This window comes from Lutra lutra, chromosome 16 (assembly GCF_902655055.1).
Source record: "Lutra lutra chromosome 16, mLutLut1.2, whole genome shotgun sequence".
Lineage (NCBI taxonomy): Eukaryota > Metazoa > Chordata > Mammalia > Carnivora > Mustelidae > Lutra > Lutra lutra.
The window spans coordinates 55,199,640-55,207,906 of record NC_062293.1 but is presented as its reverse complement, the minus strand read 5'-3'; positions in this window follow the sequence as shown (position 1 = coordinate 55,207,906).

Below are 8,267 nucleotides of genomic sequence, written 5' to 3'. Positions count from 1 at the left end.
GAGGGGCCTGTTGCCACGATTCTCAGATGTCTTTCCCCGAGGTGGAATTGCCCCGCCCTTGCCAGGTGCTAGGCTAAGTAATCCGCTTGGGTTCGCTCTTGGAGCTTTTGTTCCCTGAACGCTTTCCATAGAGTTCTAGAGGACGGGAATGAAGATGGTGGCCTCCCAGTCTCTGGCCCAGAGCCAAGAGCTTGGGGTCCCCACTCCTCAGTGTGTCTCAGAGAAAAGTGCTCAATCCCTCCCATCTCCCTGGTCTCTGGCCGCACTCCAAGCTCACCTGACCTGTGACCGAGTGTTTCTATCTCTGGTGCTCAGGCCCGTTTGGAGTCTCCAAACCCACCAGATTCCTGCCACGTGCTCCTGCACCGTTCCTCCCGAAGAGGAAGGAGGGGGTCTCCCCCAATCTGCCCCTTGTGGGGTCCTTGCTTGAAGAGTAGTGGCCTGAATGTGCCGTGGATCGTGGATTAAGGTAACCCTGAGCTGAGAGCTCACTCCTCGGCTCCATCTCTGTCATGGGCTTTCTTGCACCCATACCTGTGAGGTCTGCCACCCTCAGACACCTCCAGTCTTTCTGTGTCCCCGTGGGTCCTGAGACCACACTGTCCCTGAGGGCTCCTCCCCTTAGCCTGTGGAGCAATGTCCCTCTGTGGAGCAGACTTCTAAAAGTCCCAATTTTGTGCTCCACTGCTCTATGGCTTGCTGGGAGCTGGCCCCTCCCCCCACAGTCTATCCTCCCATATGTTAACTTGGATTCACTTCTCCACATGTCCTACCTTCCAGAAAGTGGTCAATTTTCTGTTCCTAGAATTGCTGCTCCTCTTTTCTTTGATCTCCTGTTGAGTTCGTAGGTGTTCAGAACGGTTTGATAACTGTCTAGGTGACCTCCTAGGACCTGATGATATTTCAGTCTCCTACTCCTCTGCCGTCTTGCTCAGAGACTTTATTCTTTTTAACATGAGCTCTGTGCTGAGCTCTGTACCTCCCTCTAAGACCAGCTGTTGATGAGCCCTATCCATTTTGATACATAGTGGTTTCACTTTTGTTCTGTCTGAGGCTTTCCTTACATTTCCATGATGATTTCCTGTTTTGCTCAAGGAGTTATTCAACAGCATATTTAAAAATTTCCCACATCTTTCCATTATTAACTTGTAATTCAATTACATTGATGGTATATGTGGCATGTATTTGTAATTTAGTTTTTAGGGCTAGTCAGTGGTTTCCTTTTCAATGTCACTCGACTTAAAAAAAATTACTTCTATTCTGTATCTGAGTGCATTAGATCAAGCTTGTTTACTTCATTGTTCAGGTCTTCTATGTGTATGCTGACTTTTGTTTGTTTAGTAGCAGAGGAAATATAAAGAAAATAGAAGGAAAGAAAGAAAGAAGAGCAGAAATGAATGTGGGAGGACCCACAGCCAAAATTCGGTAGAGAGAACCAGTAAAAACAACATTAATTTCTCTGAAAAGATCAGTAAAAGGGCAAATCCCTGGCATGATTACTATATAGAGAAAGAATGTGAAAATTAGTTTAGGACTGAATAGTGAGTTGTAGTTATCACTGGACTTGATGTGGAGATTTAACAGTTCTGTGTCCATTAAAGTCAATGAAGCATAGTTTAAAAATCTTCAAAAATGCACCGTATGCTGGATACCTGGTTTTAGGTATAGTTTTCCCAAACATATATGGAGCAGAGAATTACAAACTTTGCCACATCTTTCAGAGACTAGAGTAAGAGGGGGTCATTCTGCATACCATTTTTTAAGGAACTGAATGGAGACCTTAGGACCAAACTCATGCATGTACCAAAAACTCGATCTTCATGGTGTGGGCATTCCCTGTAGTGAGAGGTAAAAATTATGGCTCTAGGAAAATGGGACTTTAGGATGGAAATGAAAAAGTGAAATTTTACATTGTACACAAACATCAATTCCAGATGAATCTAGAATACCAGTGGACCACAAACTTTTAAAGGCTGAGAAGACAATGGAAAATAATACCTAATGACTTGGGGCATCCACCATAGATTTAAAAAAAAACAAAACTGTGACTCAATCAGGAAAGTACAAGCAGCCCAATAAAAAAATGTGTGGAGGCATTTGCAGGTGTTTTAATGGGAGACTATCAACATATGCAAAGAAGCTTGATTATAATTGGTATTCAGGAATGGTAGATTAAAACCATAGTGAGATACCATTTTCATCCTCTGTGGCCTTAGGAATGTTTAATTTTAATTTATACGTCCATAATTAATTTGGACAAAACCACATGTTGGCAGGGATGATGAACTCTGAGACTTCTCATTTGCTATTGTTGGGAGTATAAATTGACCTAAACTACTCGGGGGAAAAAAATTGCTATACCCTAATACATTGGAGTATATTGACAACTTGCAATCAGCAGTCCCGCCCTAAGCATGCGTACCAGAGACGTTCTGCCAGTGTCGATCAGGAGAAATTTCTAAGAATGTCTATATTGTTTATACTAACAAAACCCAGGGAGCCCCAAATGCCCACCAGTAGCAGATACATAATAACCATGCATGTAGATACATACAGCTATGCTGTATATAACCTTTTATGATGTATCTGTATGTAATAATAGCTTATTAGAAACAACTAGAAGTGAAACACTCCACCATACAGCAACAGGGTGAATCCCCAAAACACAACCCTGAGTATAGGCACAGATTCCCGAAAGTTCTATCAGCTGTGAATCCACTTATCCAAAGTCCAAAACCAGATAAAACCAAGGAAAACCTATAAGAACACATTCAGAGGTGGGAAAACCCTTAACCAAAAGAACGATCAATTCAAGGCATCGGATATTGGTTTTTCTCTGGGCAGAGAGGACGGGAGACAGAGAGAGGGGCCAATACCTCTAACACAGCGTTCATGCTTTCTTCAGCTGGATCATGGTGGGTACCTTGGTATTTATTTTATTCTTTAAATGGCACATGCATCCTTTACATACACCTGCTTATCCGACATATTTCCCAGCAAATTGTAAAAACATACTAGAGGACAGTGACACAGAAGTCATAGGGGAAGAGCCTCGGCGATCCTGCTTGTGTTGGACAAAGCAGTTCATGTGACATGCCTTCTGACAGCCGTGACAGCAACCCATGACACCACTTGCCTCTCTCTCCCCCTGAGTGACAGTCTCTGGATCGGACAATCAGGCCAGCCCTTGGCTACCCCATGGCAGGGCCTGGTGTAAGAAAGTGAATGGCTCCATCATCTGTTCTTCGTCAGGACTGCGCACAGGACAATACTGAGATGAGGAAGCAGCGAGCAGTGAGGGCCAGTGCTGAACATGAGCATGGGAATGGAGTGTCCCCAAGTTAGAGACATGCTGTGCACATCGTGGGCAAGTCCGAGTCCAGTGGGGCAGGAACAACAAGGTGGAGAGCATCCACTGAGAGCCAGTGCTCTTTTCCTGGTGCAGGAACAGAAACCCAGGGCCTAGAGGCAGGGGGTATAGAGTGAAATTCCTTCAGCGCTCCAGCCTCATGGCCCTACAGCTGCTGCGGACCCCAAGCAGCCTGCAGGGCCTGTGTCTGAGCCCCGTGCCCACTGTGGCTCCTGCTTCTAAGTGTCCTTCTCCCCAGGACCCCCACCAGGAATAGTACACTACCGGCTTCTGGGCATCGGGCTAAGTTCTTGCTGTTTTCCATACCAAGCCCAGCTAACGAGCAAATCAGTCATCCTTTCCAAAATACTGAAACCATCCAGAAGGCTTCTGGCTGGCATTCTGAAGGACCCCCACTTCAGCCCATCCCTCCCTCCAACAACCAAGATCTCCAGGCAGAATTCAAGAGGCAGCCACCCGAGGACCCTGGAGAGCACAGAGGAGCAGGTGCCCTGGGGAAAGACATCAAACCTTGGAGATACGACCATACTTTGTCAAAACTCAGAGACATGTATACCTAAGAGAGCCAATCTTACCAACCTAGAATATTAATTTTTAAGCAATAGCACACGAGAGAGGGCAAAGACCGGGATGTGGGTTCAGAAGACCCTGGTCTCCCCAGGCTCAGCCACTTTCTGGTCGCTTGATCTCAGTCACTTAATTGAACCCCAAATCAGACACATTTCTCCAGAACTACCTGGAAGCAAGCTAATTTCAGGACACTGATCCAAAGCAACCACCAGCAGCAGATGACCCTCCTTCCAGCCCTGCTGGCTTAAGAGCCCCGTGTGAGGTGGGTGATAGTGCGGGGCGGGGCTCTGGGGTCCCTAGGGGCCTCAGATGGCTGCTGATATCCTTTCTCACCCGACGTAGGGAGCAGGGAGGCTCTTTGACTTTTTCCACAAGCAAGGACATTCGTAACCTCTCCCAAGGAGGTGCCAACACCAAGAAAGCATTTCTGGTCCTGGCTGTTTGTCTTTTCTTATCCCTGGAGGGGACATGTCCTGATGGACGCATGGGTTGGGAGCTCAGACCGCCTGGGTGTGAAGCCCCGATCATCACTGTTGCAACCTTGATCCTCTGTCCGTTTCCTCCTCTGTGAGGTGGGGATAAAAACATGATTGCCTCGTAATGTTCTGGTGAAGATTTAAGGAGAGAATGCCTCTAAAATTGTAGCCAGCGTGTCTGAATGATCAATCTATGGGTTCAATTAATAAGCCTGCCCGGCAAGCTGCATTCTCCTCTATTGACCACTTGGGGGAGCCCTCTAGCCGAAAACCAAACCAGTTCCCAGAAAAGGTAAAGTTTCCGTTTCTGACAGAGAGAGAGGTTAAGGGTCATCTAGTTCCATTCCTTCCTTTCTTCTTCTTTTTTTCTTTTTTCTTTTCTTTTCTTTTTGTTTTTTTTGTTTTTGCATTTGGGCAAACAGAGGCTCAGAGAGGAGAAGCGATTTCCTCATAGTCATGCAAGTCACTGGTAATCTGAAGGCCAGAGTCTTTTTATTTCCCAAATCATTCCCAAAACACCTGATAAACATCATCATTCGTTCCAAGCCTGTTAGGTTCCAAGCACGGTGAAATTTACTCCCCTTCCTCGCACGTCTGTGGATGGTTTGTCCATCTTCCCAAGCTTTTGGCTGATGAATTTGGGGTGCACGTTTTATTTTGTTGAGGTCTGTGCTTAAAAGGTGGGAGCTTAATAGATGCTGTTTAGTACACATCCGCCCTGTTGTATACACAGCTCTTATAAAATACAGGCAACGGGCATTACCGTGGAGAAACTGATTCACACACGAGCATAAGGACACAGACACACACACTCCTTGGATCACCTCATTCAGCTTCAGAACTCTATCCCCCATAGATGGATAATTCTCAACTTTGTATTTCCAACCTCCATCTTTCCCTGGACCCAGGCTCATTTAACGTCTTACACCACATCTCCACTTGGAAGGCTGCACGGCATCTCACGTCCTGTTACTTACAACTTTGCTCCTTATCTTCTCCCGTACTCGTTTCCCCGATAAACCTTCTTATTTTGGTGAAGGGCAACTCCGAGTCTCCGTTTGCCCGGCCAAAACCTTTGAGTTGCCCCGAACGTCTCTCTGTCTCTCCTTGTCCATGTCCATCCGCAAATCTATTGGCCTGCCTTCCAACCAAATCCTGGATCCCACCACTTCTCACCACCTCCGCTGCTCCCATGATGGTCCCGGGGCTGTCATCATCTTCTCCCCAGCTCTTGCCACTTACCCTACTGACCTCCTGCCCCATGGTGCTGCTGCTTGTCTCTGGACCCCTGGTGGGTCCCGTCTCACTCGCACCCTGAGGGCTACCCTTCCCAGTGGTGTCTCTAGAGGTCTCTGACCGTCCCTCCTTTCCCACCTGGCCCCTCAGCTTTAGCTGCACGGACCTCCTTGCTGCTCGTGGGCAGTCCAGGAACGCTCCTGTGTCACTGCCTGTCATGTGCTGACCCCCCCTGCCTGCAGAGCCCCGCACTCCCCCTCCTTCCTCCCCATCTACACCCTTGTCACCTTTAACTCATTTCTCTTTCAAAGTCTGCAGCCCCCTCCCATCCACACGTACCCTCCCCTTCCAGCACTCACCCCACAACATTCTATGTATTCTACTTCCTTATCCCATCTAATGATTACCTCCCCTTTCCAGAATGTCAGCTCAGGGAGGACAGGTGTCTTGTTCCTTGCTGTGTGTCCAACACATGGGACGATGCTTAGCATGCTGCCAGAACGAAAGCAAGTCGATATGGTTGCAGAAGGGAGGTCGGGAGGGGTGGTGAAATCTGGAAAGGGGATTAGCACTCCAAACCTCCAGTTATGAACTAAAGTCACAGAGGTGAACAGCGTAGGGAATGGATTGAGACTGCAATGCGTTGCTTGGGGACAGATGCTGATTGCAGTTACGATGGGAAGCAAGGAGACATGTAGATTTGTCCGATCACTTTACCATACACCTGAAACTAACATAACACTGCATGTTAATTATAGCTAAAAACAAAAACAAAAACAAAAAACGGTGGATGTGGGGCAAAGGGTGCTAGGAAAGGAGTTACGTGATTTGGGCCTGCTTATCTCCATTTGGTTTGGGCAAGTGACAGAATCTCTCTTGGAGTAAGAAGTCAGCTAGCCCAGTTCCTGGCTTTGCGTAGGAAGTTGCAGGGGTACCTTTTTACTCTAAAATGTTGCTGCTGTGAGCTCAGACCCTGCAAACGGTGACGGATTGCACTCAGACACCGCAAGTCAGATGTCTGGAGGCGGGAGGCGGTGCCTGGGCGGAGCCAGATGTCAGGAGGCAGACAGGAAGTGTGTGCAGGTGGGGGAGGGCAGGTTGGGCAATAACAGAAGAGGTCCTGGGGGCGGGGGTGATGGGAAACACGTCTAAGAAGATAGGTTGAGGGCATGTTCACAACGACTTATCTCCAGGCCCAAGTCCAAACCCCTTAGCCTGGAATTTCATGGGCAGGGCACAAACAGTTTTGAGCAGGAATGGATCCAGATAGGAGCGTGGAAAGATGAATTTATGCAGGATAGATTAGAGGAAGGTGAGTCCGGGGTCAGGGGCCAGTGAGGAGGCTGTTAGAGATTTTGATTCCTCAGTGATAAAGATGGGGGCTGACATAGTGCCAGGAGCTCTAGGATTGGGAGAGCAGATTTGAGAGATGTTGTGAGGGGGAGTGGAATGAGTCTTGGAGCTAGAACGTTGAAGGAGGAGAAGAAGGGGCAGAAGAGAAAACTCACTTAGGTATATAGACCAGTGACAGAAGGAAGAAAGGGGAAGGCAGGGAATAAGCGAGGTTGTGCAGGACAGGGAGAGGTTCATGGACTGTCTTAGTCTGCGCCGGCTGTTTTAACAAAAACCCTCAGACTGGAAGGCTTAGATGACAAGCACGCACTTCTCACGGTTCTAGAGACTGGAAAGGTCAAAATCAAGGTGCTGGCAGATCTCTGGAGAAAGCTCGCTTCCGGGCTTGAAGGCAGCTGCCTTCTTGCTGTGTCAACACAAGGTGGAGAGAGAGAGATACTGTGTCTCTTCCTCTTCTTCTTCCTCTGACCCCACCATGAAAACCCAGCCGCATAGCTTGATCCAACCCTAGTTACCTCCCAAAGGCCTACCTCCAAATACCAGCACACTGGGGACTTGGGACTGTCCATACTAGGGACTCTCAGCATTTTCCAGGAGAGGAGATTCAGGGTTGAGGTCCCACTTGAGTCTTCCCAGGTGACGCACCAAAATTCAAGAGAACATTCTCTTCTACATGGGAAGATCTGTGGTTGTTTGAAGGCAAGAGAAAAGGAACCAGGGCAGTCAGGAGAAGATCAAATATAATAGGTAAGGACCAAAATGGGGGAGGCTGTACTTTATGAGGAAAGAATTCTCCCACTCAGGGAGCCTGGAGGATATGTGGGCAGACTGGAGAAAGAGAAAACATTTGGAGGCAGACAAGGGAAAAATAAAGGAGCTTATTGCTAGGTAATACTTCCCGGTGAACAAGTAGGCATAGTTACCTGGGAGGAGTGGGATAAGATGCAGAAGTGGGATTGGGGCTTACTAGAGAGGGGAGATGCTGGGCACAAAACAGTCATTACAGAGGGTATGCAACTGTAGCTCAGAGGTCTTCTGTGACCAATGAGTTTGAAATAGCCCCTCATCTCTGCCAGGATCATGCCTTTATCCTGCTTTCTTTGCTGCTTGTATCTGTCCTTCTGTGACATCATATGATTGAATACTCATCTAGATCTTCCTCTTTGGAATGGAAATAAGGGGAGTCTAATGTGTGAATGACAACAACAGCAAAGTAGTTGGAGGAAGCAAAGCCTGCAGGCCAACATTTTGATCACACGGGA